Source organism: Pavona decussata, unplaced genomic scaffold, assembly GCF_977016875.1.
Source record: "Pavona decussata unplaced genomic scaffold, jaPavDecu1.1 SCAFFOLD_324, whole genome shotgun sequence".
Lineage (NCBI taxonomy): Eukaryota > Metazoa > Cnidaria > Anthozoa > Scleractinia > Agariciidae > Pavona > Pavona decussata.
Window position 1 is genome coordinate 1,595,094 of NW_028145713.1, and position 18,266 is coordinate 1,613,359.

Genomic DNA, 18,266 nt, shown 5'->3' on the forward strand with positions numbered 1-18,266 from the left:
TATCGCGCGGAGCCTTTTTATTACGAAACGCGAAACAAGCCGGCACGTTCCTAAGGACGGGCTATTATTTTTCTGGAGGGGTGGGGGGGGGGGGGGTATGAGAAATATTGAAAAAAAAAAACCAACAAATCTGGGCTCTTGTTATTACAAAGGGATGCAGAAAGCGTGTCTATTGAACATTGTTAAAACTTTTAAACCAAGATTACTGAATTAATTTTTAATTTTTTTTATCACATTTCGTTTTGTTTGCGAGCGCGAAACCAACAGCCAAGTGTTAAATCGTATACGACAGAATTTTATATATTTGCTTGATCAAATGTCTATTTTATACTCGTATGAAAATCGGAAAACAAAATCCTTATCAATTTTTCTTCCCCGTGTTTGAGGCGTATGAAGGCGTCAGATTTCACTTCCGTTAGGCTTCAGTACCTCTCAAGACGGGAGACTGGGGATATTAGGACTGCACTTTCTTTATTCCTCTATTGTTTCATTTAGTGAGTATTCAACAATTCCATTCATATTTTAGTCCGAACAGTTTTCTTCCTCTGCACACGAGAAACACAACTGAGGAATAGAGAAATTGCAAGACTCTATTGACAACACCCCTTTTATTCCCCATCCTCTTCTTGGGCTTGTTAAGCTTATCAAAAACTAGATCATTGTATAATGCAATTCCAGGGAATTGATTGGCATAGCGGCCATGGTATATGAGCCATTATACCATGCCCGAGGAAAAAGCGACCATTAAGTTGTCTTCTCGGTATTCTTGAAATGCAAAGTCAGCAAGGTCCAACAATATTTCTTGATTGTTTTAAAAAAAACCACTATTCCACAAGGGCTTGTTGGATATATGAGATCGATTATAGCCAATTCGACGTTGGCTATCTATCATCTTATATCCAACGCGCGTTCGTGGAATAATTGCTAATTTCTCAACCTCCTGGGTCATGAGAATTAAGGATATGATCACTCAAGTTGAATTTTCTTAATTATTTGATAACTTCTGCCCAGTACGTTATAAGAAAAGAATGGGGACAACATAGGAGAATTTGTTCTTTGATATTAGGGGTTACAGAGTCAAAAGTCACAGACCGGCACTCAAAATTTCGTACTGTATGATGCGTTTTGTTTTATTCAGCAGTTTTAGTAAAATGCCGTAGGTTACAATCTCAATAACGACACTCGTCTGATTATGCTCTTTATGCTTATTTCAACAATTTAAACTTTGAGAACTAAATAAGTTAAGGCTACAGTGTATATTATAGGGCCGTTAATCTTTTCTTATCCAGCATTCTGATACGTGTGAAGCCAATATGACCATCAGTTGTCCTCAACAGTCGAGTTGTTTGCATGTATCACAGAAGTCCTGTCCCTGGCCCTGCAACCATAAAAAATCAACTATGAAAAAGCTATATGAACGCGGGCAATTTAGCGATTTTGTGTGCGTGGCTTTGTATTATGGTGGTGGCGTGAAATGGTCAATAGGGACGCTGGATCAGTGTTAAGAATGTCCCGTGCCTGGGGCCCATTTCTCGAAAGTCTCGGTAACTTACCGGCCCGGTAAGGAGGTAAGTGTCTTTGACAAGAGATCAATGTTTCTTAAGAGAAGTCAATTTTTGTTCGCTTTGAATACTAAATTTTAAAAATCTTCTAATGTTATGAAAACGTTGGCCAAGAACCATGTCTGTAATCACTGTGTAATCTGCGAAAAAATCGGGTTGCAGTAATTAGAGAGATTTCGAATCGCGTTTACGGCAAACGTGAGATTTGTGTTGTTTTTTTTTTCTTAAAAAAAAGACATAGATAAGAATAGTGCAAAACATACAATTCCGGCCTTTGATTCGATGCTAACGCAAAGCTACTCAATTGTTTTTTATAAAAATAATGGCTGTAATCACTGTAAAATCGGCGAAAAAAACGTTGAAATGTATACTTATTGGGCCCGATAAGTTACCAAGTCGTTTAAGAAACGCGCCCCCGGTAAGTTACCGGGACTTTCGAGAAACGGGCCCCTGTACGCGCACCGGACAATGAAGACAGGATGAAGTTAAGAGCGCATATCCCTCACGGTCATCAAGAGAAAACAAGGGGACATGGAGGAAAGCCAGGCGCGTGGGCTGGGATATGTGAATTTCACTTGATTTATTTTAGACATCGTGAAAACGAAAGTCGGTTTTCCGGGACGTCCGCAAACGGTCCATGTGACGTCCCGGGAAGTCATCGAAGCGTGTCAACGTCACATTGTGTAATGGCGGCTGTTGAATATTATATTCAGTATGGTTTTCCTAAGTATAACTATATGGAGGGTTGGGTGAATATATGGTACCTTAACATGAAGTAACATGAGGTACTTGCATCATCGAGCCTTTCAGTGCACGAGGCACAAGATGAGTCGAGGAAACGTCATGTACAGCGGTCTTTTCTCACTTCATTTACAACGACTACTAATGGCATCTTGTTTTACAAAGATTCCTACTTTCATAGCAAGGTAAGGAACAAGAGAACAAACCTGCCTCATTTCCTTCTGTTCGGTAAATTATCAATCAAATCTCCCTATACGTTCCCATTAAAAATGTCTACATGCCCCGCCCCACCCCAGAGGATAGAGGACACATTGTAATTGTAACACTGCCCAAATATGGTCATGGTGCACTTTACTGCAAACTAGAGATTTGCGGGGTTCTTTTTCTTTTTCTTGAAAAAAAACTAAAACGTAGATAAGAATAGTGAAAAATATACAATTCTGGCCTTTGATTCGATGCTAACGCAAAACTACTCAATTTTACTGAGGAATATCGAGTACCTTTCATATCGAGACGATTTTTAATCGAATCAAGTTACCATGGTTTCCCAGAAAAAGAGAGTGATCGCAGTGTGCGGCAAATGCAGGGCAAACCTAGTCATTTGGTATACACGTGTTCATTTTTGCCGTTTGCAGTTTGTCGTGAAGGTAATTATAAATCTCTCTAACGAAATGCCAGGTAAAAACCGCCTAATTTTACATGAGTTTTCGGCCCATTTTCCCCTTGGGGTAACGGAAATAAGTCAAGCAATTTTACATGAGCTATTGATTTTCATCGTTAACTCTTTATACCTGTCGAGCCAGCCGCTGAAGAATACTTGATCCGGCCGAAAGAGGCGAGCCATTGTCGTTGTCGGACACCTTGTAAGAAAAACAGAAGAATTAAACGTTAGTGCTTTGCGAAATTGGTGCTTGCATCACCTATCCAGGCTGAATAGCCAGTAAGGGGATGCATCGGTGGGGAAGAGAAACGAATGTTTGGTTTATCAACAGAGCTGATAACTAAAGGTAAATTGGCCACCGTAAAGAGATTCGAGTGCTGACGGGTCGAGCGTAAGCTGTTAGTCAGATCGATTCGCTCTGACGAAGGGCTAAGGCTCGAAACGACAGCACTCGAACCTCTTTACGGTGGCCAATTCACCTTTAGTTATCAACTCTGTTGATAAACCAAATATTCTTTGAATAGCAATACTCCGCGTTGTTTTGTGTTGCAGAAATAAAACCAAATTAAGGTTTGGCTGTACATGAATGAAGCTTTCTTCACTGACCTGCTCAGTAGCAGAGCGTCTGCCTATGTTATTCATACCAAAGCTCTCACTCATGCTGATCAAACATGTCAGCAAAAGGAAAGCAAAAAGAAAACCTCGAACCTTGGCGTTCATTCTTAGTATGCTTGTAACAGCAGATGACAAAACTTGCTTAGCTTTTAGCCGCTTATCTCGACGTAAATGGAACAGTGGAACCCCGAGCAGATTGGTCGTTATTATAATGCTCGTTTGTGAAACTAGATACGAGCGACCATTGTTCTGTTAAACGCCGTTTAACGGCGCGAGCGGATACGTTTGTGAAGACGCTATTAGCGTTATTTGCTGAATGGAGTTACTATTTGCATCACGACCGATGCTTCATTGAGATAAACAGATAGGAAGCTTTATGTGAGTTTAGTAAGAGATAAATTATCCCTAATTGCTAATCGCACAGAATCGAACTGCTCTTTTAAACCCTTCTCCGAAGAAGTTCACAACCCAAGAAAAATAATCCATGCATCCTTTTGTTCAAGGTTGAAACCATTAACAGGTACCCAGCCTCGTACAGAGCGCGCGATCGTACACAAGAAAAGATATTATCCACAGACTCAAAAGTTAGAAACACCTTGTACAGCATAATAACCAGCACCACAGGAAAGTACAGTTCAGTAGCTTTCTTTTGAATGGTCACACTTCAGGATTTTATCCTCAAACTCAAAAGGTAGCACCTCCTTCGGCAACTTCCATTTGGATGGTCACACCTTAGATTTTATCCGGCGCCACAGACTCTAGACACCTAACTGTCTCTGTCTTGGTTAGCAAAAAACTTTCCGCTGATTAACTCTGATATGACTTCATATTTATTTAGACTGAAAAGTGAAGCTACCTTATACAACATAATAAACCCGGGAATAAACGATTTCATTCAAAAGCTTTCATTTAAGTGATCCGTATTTGGAGTCAGTCAGCTTCTAACCAACTTTAATTTATTTTCACTCCTCAAGTATGTACGCATAAATGCGAAGACAAAGCTACATCTTCAGAAAAAAAGTAGTTTCCTACGCAGTTGTTTTTAGGTGACTCGTATTACCTCCTCCCGCTAGGACCTACAACGAAAATACCCTAAAAACGACTGAATGGGAAGCTGGAAAAAAGTTAAGGTCCATTACCAACCGCTGTAACTAAAGAAATTTAAAACGATGTCCTTAGTTCCAATTTTGAGTTTAAAATAACATATGATTTTTTAATCTCAAGCTCCTAATTTAAGCTTCCATCGAGTCTGATGAGGAAGGAAGTGGGCTTCTTACTGATAAATCGAATATTTTTCTTAAAGTAAACGTTTCAATCATTTATTCAATTCTTGATGATGATAACGCACTAAAGAGGAACAAATATTGATGTTAAATGATCCAATTGTTTCGAATTCATCCGTAAGATAATTGTGTGGGCTGATTTTCAAACACACAAACTTGACTGCACGCCCAATATACGAAATGTTAACTTGGTAGAAAGATATGACTGAACGCACGCATATGTTCATGGGCATAGACAAGATGATAATTTCATCTTTTCTTAGTTTTAATTTTGTAAACGAATACATATTGCAGTGTAAAGAATGAATTGCATATTTAGTATTCTATACTGGAATTTTTTCAGAAGACAGCTAGTCATAGGAAGAATTATATATACTGTAATGTACATTTTTTTTTGTCAGATAAAAATAACAATAAAATAATGAAGAAGTATTTGCATTGTGCTAAAGAAATCGACTGAAGCACAGTAAAGATAAAAGAAAAAAAAAAGAAAAATAATGTTTCTATTTAAGACAGGTTAAAAAGGTTCGATCTATTTTACGGTAGGGTAACAACTTTGTTTCTCAAGTAAATCAAGCTTTGACAGCCTAAGCAACGGTAATTTCGATTCTGGGAAACTGTTTAAGAGCCTAGCAGTATTGTCTTGAAACATCCCATTAGCTCTCGGGATCGTCAATCTTGTCTGGCCGTGTATGTCATTGTAGGTCTCTTGCACTTATTCGCTTTGATTTGTAGCTTTCAAAAGGTGATTCGGACGCTCGCATTTAGAGTTCGTGAAAAATTCGACAATTCATTTTATTTGAAAATTCTTGGTATAGTTTGATAGCCAGCTCTATAAGTTTTATTTTGATATAGGGGTTTAAGTATCTACAGTTTAAACCGGACGCGCTACATCGCTTAGACACGAGACACCTCAAAGGTATACTGTAACCTTAACTGATTCAGAACCACATTGAGCAGGAAATTCTTCCTCAATACTGAATGTAATTACTGCTTTCTTGGGCTTCATCAATTAGATCTTGTCTGACAAAAGAGGACAACGGTTTCTGTCCTTTCTCGTGCTGTTGTCCCCTCTGCTCCATGTACATCATTGTTCAATGAAATTTCTTTTTCTTTTTTTATTTTCAATTTCAATTTCTTCCTCAATAATGCAATTACTGCTTTCTTGGGCTTCATCAATTAGATCTTTTTTGACAAAAGAGGTTATCAGGTCTGTCCTTTACCATGTTGTGTCCCTTTTGCTCCTTGTACATCATTGTTCAATGATGACCCTGTTTACTTCAATTTCTTTCTTTTCTCTTTCCGTGCCTTTTTTTTTTCGCTTCTTCTCGGGAATTACTTTCACCGTCCCTTCCATTACGTATTTGTCTACGGCAATTGCTTTGAGTGCGGAGATTCTAGTAAGCTCCATTTCTATTTTACCGAATGGTGTGGTATGTCAGTTCAAGTTCTTCTTCATCATCATCATCATCATCATCATCATCATCATCATCATCATCATCATCATCATCATCATCATCTCGCCTAGTGTCTGCTTGCTAAGGAAGATTTTTTGGAATCCCTAGTGCATTATTGTACATTGACTACAATGCTGCAAAGCCAATAATAACCCGAGGGTCAGTCACATTCAATGAAGGTGAGAAATGTTACAAAATGGGAGTAAGTTCCTTTTTAACCGATAAATATAAGAAAAAATATTTGAAAAGTCAAAAGTCCTCTTTAGTTCAGTTTAATGTTCCTTTATTTCACATTTGAACATCCTTTTGATTTACATGTTTGTTGAAACAATTGAAAATTTGAGCCTAAAATTATTAATGTGTCCGTTAATCTTTTCTTATTCAACATTTCCGTGTTGTGGGAAGCCACGTTGGGCTTCCGAGGTCGTCAACAGGTTCGTTTTGCGATCCCACAGAATTCCGAACGCCGAACGAGCACCTCGTCCTGCAACCATAAAAATCAACTATGAGAAAACTGTGAATGATGTATTGATCAGTGTATGAAAAGAGGAAATCCGAGTGCTCCTATCAGGAGTAGAACTAAAGACCTTCCGATTACTAGTTCGGATGCTCTACCTACAGGAGACTCATGATCATGGGAGTTAAGGCCATTGAACTACGTTCATGGGACAAACATCCTACATACTGCTAGGATTTGAATGTCAATGTGAGGCATATGCGCAGTGGAATATTTTAAGCCTGGTGAATATATCTACGATTTGACGAAGAAATGCAGGCACGCAAATATAGCGTTGCTCTGGGCGGCAATAACTTTGCATGGGTTAAGCTTAGATTTAGCTGTTTTTTCTTGACGACGTGGCGCCGACGTTTACAATTTCTTACGTATTTCTTCACTTGTGTCTAGATAGAGCGGTTTTCAATTGAGTGTCGTAGAACCAAAACCAAAGTAAGTTACTCTGACCAATCACAGCACACGCAAACAGCGCAATGAACCAATCAGAATTCAAGGCAAATACATGTAACCGGCGCCAAGCGCGGGAAAACGCTGCGGGCAAGTCACGATTGGTTTTGGTTGTGCTTCTCATTGGTTGAGAAAGTGGCGCGAGGTTTGACAACCAATCACAGGGCGTAGTAAAGCAAAACCAAAGGAAACGCGAAATTGCTTACGACACTCAATTGAAAACCGCTGTATAAGTTTGAAAATTAATAACTTATTGTAGCTCATTTTTCTTCTTGGAAAATTCACTTGATTTAGCCTCATTGGTGATGCAGGAGCAATTTATGTGTGAGCAAGACATTAATAGTTGTAAATATAGAAAATCTTCGACAAAAAAGGGATAATTCTTAAGTCACTTCCCATTTACCTACACGTCATTAGCAAATAGAGAGATTTAGAATCGCGTTTACAGCAAACAGCTAGCAAACGTGAGGTTCGCATTTCTGTTTTCTTGAAAAAATAGTACACAGATGAAAATAATAGCGCAAAATAATTCTGACCTTTGATGCTAACGCAAATCTACTCAATTTTATTGAGAAACTGAAAACAGCGAGAGGCAAATATAGGGTAAACATGGTCACGTGTTCACTTCTGTAAACGCACATGTAAACGTAATTCTTAATCACTCTATTGATATGAGAAACATGGAAAATTATTGACGAAAGTAAAAAGTGGTCAAAGGAAGAAAAGAAGACAAACAAAGGAAATCTCAAAAGGCCATTACGATAATATCCTATCCCAGTGTGATCAAGGATATCTACATCTACATCGACATTTAATTTAGTCGGTAAAGTCGTTAGTGAGACATCTATCACGCCAACTTTTCTTAAAAAATAGATTACATAATAAGTAACTCGATAAAATAAAAATGAAAATAAAAACGTATATAAATATGAGAAAAAAACATTAAATGATATTTACTAGCTTTACATAACGTATTTAAAAGAATTATATTATGGCATGACTATATCATGGCGTGGATTTCTGCGCCCTGTCAATTCAGGTGAGTAGCGCTGAGCTAGGACGAGAACAGAGATCTCCCAACATCTATACCACCCCCTAAATTACTGAGGGCACCGACACGCTTGCCGACGCGGGGTAATTGGTATGAGCCCAGAGCCTGTATTTGAGATTTTACATGAGCTACTGATTTTCATCGTTTACTGTTCTTACCTGTTGAGCCAGCCGACGAAGAATTTGTGATCCGTAAATACCCGAGGCACTATCGCTTTCAGACACCTTGCAAGAAAAACAGAAGAAGAGCGTTAAGGATTAAACGCTTATTCTATACAATGCGTTTCAAAGTTGGTGCTATGCAGCCACGCCTCCAGTCCTGTGACATCACCTAAGCCGCGTTAAACGTCTGCGCATGCGTTAGGTTATAGTCACGCATTAAAACAGTAAACAAAGACACACAGCGCCGAACAGCATACAAATACTTCGCTTTGAAAAACATTGATTTAGTAACTCACAGACTTACAGAAAAGTAATCAAGTAACTAAATGAGAATAATCACTTATAATAATTAAAGACAACCCAATTTCGTTCCCAGAACCCGTGTTCCCGTTCCACTGAATTAGGGTAACGCGGGCTCTCGATACAAGATTGAAAATAAACCTGCGGATTTCATTTTGCAAGAAAGATCTGAAGCCGCTATTTCTCGACCATCGTATAATGGCTTTTATTATATAAACAACAGTGTTTTATTAGGATTTCGGCTACTGAGAAAATCCATATATTTTCACACGTAAAAATACGATATCTTTACACGTAAAAATATCAGCCAATCAGAATATTCGTCGTCCGTAGTGAACAGATATCCTGCGATATACGTAATTTCGTGTGTCGTGGAGAAAAATGACAGAATAAAGATCGTCTCCAGCTTTTCTGCAGCAAAACTGTACTTTGTTATCAATTAGTTGAATAATAGAACAATCATTATCCTACTCAATCTTGCGAAATATCTCCTCATTTTAGCCAACCTCGTCGATCGGCCAAGTATCAGGCGATGTTCCGCGCGATTTCGCAAGACAGTTGTCGAATATCCTTATGACCGCTAATTATAAGCCAGTCAACTCAAAGGAATTACATTATTGAATGTGCCCAAATGACCCTTCTCCAAAATGGCGGCAACAGATTTGGATGAGTTGAAATTGAACTGAATGAAAAACTGATACCAGCACTGGAAAGAGAACCTTGACTTAAGTAACCTTACAAAGTTTCAGCACATTAGGTGTATATCAGCTTAGGAAAAGTGAGATGAAATTCGACAAATTTACAGACGTTTGTATGTCTGGGGGTTACGTCATACCCCCAGTCAAACAAACGCCTGTAAATTTTTCATTTTCTCAACTTACATTTTCTCAGCTAATATTACACCTGATATGCTGAAACTTGCAGGGTAACTAAAGTAAAAGTGCTCTTTCTAGTACTGGTATACGTTTTGAATTGTCCGGCTTACCTCACTGACCTGTTCGGTAGCAAAACGCCGTTTGCCTTGGTTTGCTGGATAAAAGCTCTCACCCATGCTGATCAAACATGTCAGCAAAAGGAACACAAAAAGTAAACCTCGAACCTTGGCGTTCATTCTTAGTATGCTTGTAAAGCTTGTTTACCCCTTTCTCGAAGTGAATGGAACAGTGAATCCCGAGCGGATTAGTCGTTATTAATAGTGTTCGCGTGTGAAACTAGATCCGAGCGACCATTGTTCAGTTGCACGCCAGTAGTTAGATATTTGGGTGTATGAGCCCACTTTTCAAAAAAATGATAAAAAATCCCATACAAATCCTTATAAACCCCAATAACTACATAAAATACTATTTCAGCCTTTGAATTCAACAATGAACTCCTGCAACGGAGACGTCAAAAACCTAAAAACCTAAATTTAGCTTTTGACCTAAAAACCTAAATTTAGCTTTTGACCTAAAAACCTAAATTTAGCTTTTGACCTAAAACCTAAAAACCTAAATTTAGCTTTTGACCTAAAACCTGAAAACCTGAATTTTCCTTGCTTTTTTCAAAACTGGTTTAAACCGGTTATTCAATTTTATGTAACCTTATTTATATGAACAACCAATTTGATCACAATGATAAAACATATTTTATTCATCCAACATTTGAAAATTACGGAGCCTCAGTTGATGGTTATATAATCAATCGTAAAAGATTAGAACCTAGAAAAGGATATTTGTCTGAGAATGGCTATTATATAATTTCTCCGGGACGTAACAATACATGCCCCGCTCATCGATTCGTCTATGAGGCCGTAAATCAGACACATATTTCTCCTGGATTGCAAATAAATCACATTGATTCCAATCGCCAGAACAATTCAATTGTAAATTTGCAATTGGTTACAGCCTCTGAAAATATGAAACACATGCACAAAGCCAGAAAAGAATTTTTGAACAGCTCATACTCTGAAGAAGAATTGCAAACAGTCAATAGATTAATGGAATTTCCACCAATGGAAGACAATGATTGCGAATTTACCAGGACAGAAAATAAGTTAATCAATAAGATGTATTATAGAATGTGTCACGATTTGGATGACACTGATTTTCCACTTTACAGGGATTAATCATCAATGAATACAAGGGTTGTTTGACTATGTTTGATGTATTTTTTGGGGTCAATTTGGTCATGAATTTGAAAACCTTAACGATATAAAGCGATAATTATAGAGACTATTATAGAAGAAATGAGTGAGAAAATAAAAATTAGAGAAAATGTATTGGATTCTTCTGCTGGTGAAAAATCAGTAGCAAACACTGTTATTCATAATGAAGGAAAAAAATATTTTATACACCATAAATATGATAATTATGGATCTTCAAAAGATGGATATATAATCAATCGAAAGAGATTGATTCCAAGAAAAGGAATATTACATTTAACTGGGTATTTGCAAACAACTGTTCGCAACCAAAATGGAATCAAAAATTTTTATGTTCACCGATTTGTTTACGAATGTTTTAATGGTCCAATTTCTGATGGAATGCAAATTAATCACAAAGATTCAAATAAACAAAATAATTGTATAGACAATCTTGAGCTTGTAACACGGCAACAAAACATGATATACAAAGGAAAAATTAGACTTGGTAAACAAAAATCAAAAAAGCAAAATGTTCCAACTAAATGTGAAAAATTTCATTATCATCATATTTTTACCAACTTTGGAGCCAACAAATTTGGGCAAATATACAATAAAAAAACCAAGAGAGTTTCAATTGGAATAAAAAAATTTGATGGTTATTTTAATATAACATTATCACAAATTGGTTTACAAAGAAAAACTATTGATGTTCACCGATTTGTTTACGAATGTTTTAATGGACCAATTTCTGATGGAATGCAAATAAATCACATTGACTCCAATAAACAAAATAATTGCATTAATAACCTTGAATTAATGACTCGTTCAGAAAATGCTAAACACGCTCATGAAGCCAAGAAATATAAAACAAAGATTGAAATCACATCTGATAAGCCCATTGAATCAATCAAAATGGAAATTAAATTGGAGAAATCAGACGAAGAGTTTACAGAAGATGAAAAACAATTAATTGATAAAAAATACAATACAATTATTGAAAAAATCAAAATGGGTAAATTTCCATACAAAAAACAACTTCAAGAACATTTACCAAACATGGAATTTTGGTGATTTTTGTAGTTTAGTTTGTAGTTAGTGACCTTAGATTTCATGAAAAATAAATGGAATTTGAGGCCATGTTGCCACAAAACAGAAACAAATCAACGAAGCCGTCAGTCCTTCCACAGATGACTGACATGGATGTTGCCTCCAGTCTTCATCCATTAGCAAATCTGGAATCACAAAATAAAAATAATCTGTCGTATAATATTATAATGAACAAATCTAATCTATCCAAATTGACGAAAGATCAATTAATTGAATTATTAATCGCTAAACAAAAACCGGTTCCAATGCCGAGAATTAAGAAAGTGAAACCAATACCCTATCCACGAAAATCTGTCAAACAAATGGTAAAAGAGTACGAGAATACAATCATCAAGCCGCCAATGCAATTCAGAGATCGACCAATTGTTCAACCAAGAAACAACATTATTCCTCCTCCAAAACAATTTGCTGATAAACCCAAAGCAGCACCAAGGACTAAGAAAATGGCTCCGATTCCTAGACAGAGAACTCAAATCACAGAAGTTGCAAGAGCATTCAAGGGATATAACAAATCTTATGAAGTTGGAATTAAAAATGAAACAGATCCTTTGATACAAATGAGTTCAACCAGATTAGCTATTGCTCATTTTATGAAACAATTATTAACTCAAATGAAAGGAATAAAATTTATTGAAACTTTGACAATTTATTTTGAACAACAAAAAGGAAACCAAACTGTCTCCAGAATTGGATATTTTAATAGTAAACCAAAAACAATAACTAATGCCAATGATTTTCAAGAATCTTTGGATGTTAATGTTGAACAAATTATGAATGATATTCACAAATGGATTAGTGAAGGTTCAGCTTGGATAATTAAATCAATCAATGGACATTACATTAATATTATCAAATATCAGCCTCTTACTGGAAGTTCTTACATTAAACTTCCAACTGAACTTCAACATCACAAATGTGGATTGATTAATCTCAAGAATAAAGATAATGAATGCTTTCGTTGGTGTCACGTTAGACATTTGAATCCACGAGAAAATAATCCACAACGAATCAAAAAAACTGATAAAGCATTTATGCCACAATTGAATTACCAAGGAATTGAATTCCCTGTTTCAGTCAAACAATACAACAAAATTGAAATCCAAAACAGTATCAACATCAATGTTTTTGGTTATGAAAACAAACAAACTTATCCAATTTATGTGTCCAAAGAAAAGTTTGAGAATGTGATGAATCTATTGCTAATCTCAGAAGATGAAAACAAACATTACTGTCTTATCAAAGATTTTAATCGATTTATGCACCACAAAACCAAATCACATCAAAGAAAACATTTTTGTATGCATTGTTTGCAATGTTTTTCATCAGAACGAGTTTTAACCAAGCATAAGGAAGTATGTATTGAAATCAATGGTGTACAATCAATCAAAATGCCCGAAGTTGGCTCCAAAATAGAATTCAAAAATTATCATAAACAAATGCAAGCGCCATTCGTGATATACGCAGATTTTGAAGCAATCACTGAACCAATTCATGGTTGTAATCAATCTAACCAACAATCTTTTACTGAAGCTTATCAAAAACACACTGATTGCGGTTATGGTTACAAAGTTGTTTGCTGCTATGATGACAAATATTCCAAACCAATAAAATATTATCGTGGAGAAAAAGCTGTTTACAAATTCATGCAAGCAATGCTTGATGAAGTCAAATATTGCCGCAATACAATCAAATACAAATTCAATAAACCATTAGTTATGTCTCCAGAAGATGAAGACAAATTCCAAAAATCAACATCTTGTCATATTTGTGGTAAAAAATATGAACCAAATGATAAACGTGTCAGAGATCATTGTCATATTAATGGAGAATTTCGTGGCTCAGCCCATAATCAATGTAACAGGGATTTTACAATAACTAACAAAATCCCTGTAATATTTCATAATTTGAAAGGATATGATAGTCATTTTATAATGCAAGAAATTGGTAAAATTATTGAGACCAATACTTATGTGGATAAAAAAGGTGAAACCAGACAACACAAAATTAATGTAATCCCAAATAACATGGAGAAATACATGGCCTTCATGTTGGGTTATAATTTAGTATTTATTGACAGTCTTCAGTTTATGAATCAATCATTGGCAAATCTTGCAAAAAATCTACCAGAAGATGCCTTCAAATATACTAGTGAAGTTTTCAAAGGTCGTAAACTGCAATTAATGAAACAAAAAGGAGTTTATCCGTACGATTATATGAGTAATTTTGATAAATTCAATGATACTCAATTACCAACCAAAGATGAATTTTACAGTCAAATGAATAATACAAATATTACAGATGAAGAATACAGTCATGCACAAAATGTTTGGAATACATTTCAATTGAAAACCATGGGCGAATACCATGATTTATATCTCAAATCTGATGTACTGCTGTTGGCTGATGTTTTTGAAAATTTCCGTAAAACATGTTTGGAATATTATAGATTGGATCCATGTCATTATTTTACATCTCCGGGATTATCTTGGGATGCAATGTTGAAAATGACTGAAGTCAAACTTGAATTAATCACGGATATTGATATGTATCAATTTGTTGAAAAGGGCATGCGTGGAGGAATCAGTTACATAGCCAATAGATACGGCAAAGCAAACAACAAATACATGCAAAATTGGAATCCAAATGAACCCAGTAAACATATCATGTATTTGGATGCAAACAATCTATATGGATGGGCTATGTCACAACATCTTCCAACTGGGAATTTCAAATGGTTGAATAAACAGCAAATAAAAAACATTAATTGGAAAACGATTCCCAAAGATAATAAGACTGGATATTTATTGGAAGTTGATTTGGAATATCCTCATGAATTACATGACCTGCATAATGATTATCCATGTGGCGCTGAACAAATCAAAGTGACACAAGATATGCTGTCAGATTATTGTCAAAGAATTGCAAAAAAATTTGGAATCAAAAGTGGACAAGTCAATAAGTTGATTCCAACATTGGGAAACAAATCAAAATATGTATTACATTATCGTAATCTACAATTATATCGTGAATTGGGTTTGAAATTGAAGAAAATATATCGTGTATTATCCTTTAATCAAAGTCCTTGGTTGAAGACATACATTGATTTCAATACACATCAAAGAACTAATGCAAAGAATGCTTTTGAGAAAGATTTCTTCAAACTGATGAACAATAGTGTCTTCGGTAAAACAATGGAGAATATCAGAAAACGGGAAGACATTAAACTGGTGACTAATGAGAAACAATTATTGAAAATGACTTCCAAACCAACATTCATCAATAGCAAAATCTTTAATGAAAACTTGGTTGCAGTCCATAAAATAAAGGAATCGTTGACACTTAACAGACCAGCCTATGTTGGTATGTGTATCCTTGATTTGAGCAAAACATTGATGTACGATTTCCATTACAATTTCGTTAAAAACAAATATGGTAACAAAGCTAAGTTACTGTTTACGGATACAGACAGTTTGACATATGAAATTGAAGCCGAAGATGTGTATCAAGATTTTTGGAATAAAAAAGAAATGTTTGATAACTCGGATTATCCATCAAATCATCAATTTTATGACTCCACAAACAAGAAAGTTATTGGAAAATTCAAAGATGAAGCCGCTGGTGTACCCATTACTGAATTTGTGGGATTGAGATCCAAAATGTATTCATATATCAAAGATAACAACAATGGTGGAAAAACAGCCAAAGGAATCAAAAAGAATGTCATCAAAAATGATATTCAACATTTTGATTACAAAGATGTGTTGTTCAATGAGAAACAATTATTTCACCAAATGAAAACAATCAGAAGTAACCATCATGAACTTGGTAGTTACACCATCAACAAGACATCGTTGTCATGTTTTGATGATAAACGATATTTGTATCCTGATGGAATACACTCATTGGCCTATGGTCATTATGCTATCCAATGATAGTATCAACTTGTGATCAAAACATTGCAACAAAAACTTGTGACAAAACTTGGTTTTTATTTGTTTTTTGATAAATATTTGATTTGAACACTTTGACTCATCTTTTGTGATGAGATATTTAATTTTAATGTTTTTGGAGAAAATTTGGTTTCAATATCTTTACAATTATTTGGTTTGTTTTTTGTCAAATATTTGATTTCGAGACTTTGTATCATCTTTTGTGGTTTCAATATTTTTGAAAACATTTTTGTGTAATTATATTATATACTATATTTATACAAAAATGAAATCCATTTTGAAAAAACCAAAAGATGTTTCCAAGCAGGTGGAATCATCTCTGTGCCAATTCCTGCATTGCAAAGATGAATGTGAATTTTGTGGATATCATGATGAATCCAAAGTTGAGAAACAACCATCAATGCCTGATTGTTGTGAATCACAAAATTTGAGAAACATGGAATGTCAATTAACGTGTGTTGCTTGTGGACAGGTTGTTGGTGAAGAATACAAAACAGAATACATCAATTTTCATGTCAATTTGTTCAAAATATACAAGAAAACAGTGTATAATAGAAAATACCATTTGTCGCATACATTAGATAAAATTATTTTGAAAAACAAAATTGAAATCAGTTGTTCAACCAATTTCAAAATTCATAAAATATTCGTTGAAATAAACAAAATACTGCCACAAATCAATGGTAAAAGAAAGAGAATAATCAGTTTGAAATATCTTTTGCATAGAATATTGCAATTTATGAAAATTGATTCTTCCCAAATTGAGTTGACAAAATCCAAAAAAACAATGAAATTATACAATGTTTATTGGGATAAAATTATGGACATTATTGGCCCCCAAATCATGCACATTATTAATCAAACATAAGTGAATATCTGATATTTTTCATCATATTTGTTACCCCATTTATCGACAATCGGCGAATTATCCAAAATGAAATCATCATTTTGAGTAAGCTTGTTTGTCAAATCATCTCTATCAAAATGTCCATTTCTCATTATTTCTTTTATTTCATTTAATAAATGTCCGTAAGTTTGAAAAGCATATTGGCATTGATAAAGTTTGATTTCAACTTTTTTATGCTTCATATAAGCTTGAATTATGACAGACACCGATGATATTGCCAATAATGAAGTTCCACTGGTTGCAACCGATGATGCAATACCACCAGTTGCAAATACAATGGATGAAATATTACCAGCAAACTCCCATTTTTTGAATCTTTTGTATGCACTTTTGTACATCCACATCTTTTTGTGATATGACATGTAATAAGCTTTCAATTCATCAATTTCTTCTTCTGATAATCGATTTGAAATATGATTGAAATCAATTATTAATTTCTTCTTTTGCATATATTATATGGTTATCTTATTTTTGATGCAATAATAGAGACCAGTTATTTGACCCAAAAACATGCATTTTTTCATCCAAGGATATGTTTTTTTCTCATTAATGGTGTACATGTATCCTTTGTCACGATGATATCTGTTGTAAAATTGGCCATAAGCATCATGTAATATTCCATGTGATCTGATATATGGTTGCCAACCAAATAATCGATGGAGAATAGCTGTTAACCATCCATCTCCAGGTCCAATTAATCCGATTCCATCATGAATTAACTCTTTGTAAACTTCATCAGGTAAACCTGTGTTGTAATGTTTTTCATACAAATATGTGAATATTACGATACTTTTTATCATGCATTCCTGTCTGGGTAATATTGGAAGACTCAATTTACGGTGAAAATCTATCATCGATGTTCGAATGTGTTCTTGCAATTCTGACAATTCTTTCATTATACAATTTGATTACAATATTTTTATTCATTATTGTCAGGTAATTGTATCCTAATATATTCGACAAAATACTTCATTGTCCAATCAGATGGATGATTGTTGAAGTAGCAATAATAGTTTTCAAATGACACATCAAAGAAGAATTCCAATTGATCAAATGATGATGACACCAAACCGGATTTAGAATGATGATATCTGTCATTTCTCCTGATATATGTGTTTGTCACAATAATCTCTTGCAATGTATTGATTCCTTTAATGTCATCTTTACTCAATAATTTTATCCATTTGTAATTTGTTTTTGGTATTGTACCACTTTTTCTTCCTATTCTCATTGCAACTTGATTGTTGAGAAACGTTACAGCTTCCTGAGCTTGTTGAGCTTTAAACTGAGCCAGAGCTTGTTGTATTTGTGTTTCAATATATGGTTTGATGATGTCTTCATTGTTGTTAATTAATTGTTGGAGTGAAATTGCATGATTTGAATTAACT

The 18,266-nt window shown here is 35.0% G+C and overlaps 2 long non-coding RNA genes across 3 annotated transcripts; both read right to left on the reverse strand.

Annotated features, from left to right (window-relative positions):
- Window positions 1-1,104: 1,104 nt before the first annotated feature.
- Window positions 1,105-3,770, reverse strand: LOC146453737 (uncharacterized). Its single transcript, XR_014859455.1, has 3 exons — window positions 3,571-3,770; window positions 3,095-3,163; window positions 1,105-1,378 (listed from the first exon to the last, which is right to left on the reverse strand). It is a non-coding gene; the product is annotated as an uncharacterized LOC146453737 (long non-coding RNA).
- A 2,810-nt stretch (window positions 3,771-6,580) lies between these two features.
- Window positions 6,581-9,967, reverse strand: LOC146453738 (uncharacterized). Of its 2 annotated transcripts, none has more exons than XR_014859457.1 (3): window positions 9,787-9,967; window positions 8,490-8,555; window positions 6,581-6,803 (listed from the first exon to the last, which is right to left on the reverse strand). It is a non-coding gene; the product is annotated as an uncharacterized LOC146453738 (long non-coding RNA). The 2 variants fall into 2 exon arrangements; XR_014859456.1 differs by having other exon boundaries at window positions 9,778-9,967.
- Window positions 9,968-18,266: the final 8,299 nt, after the last annotated feature.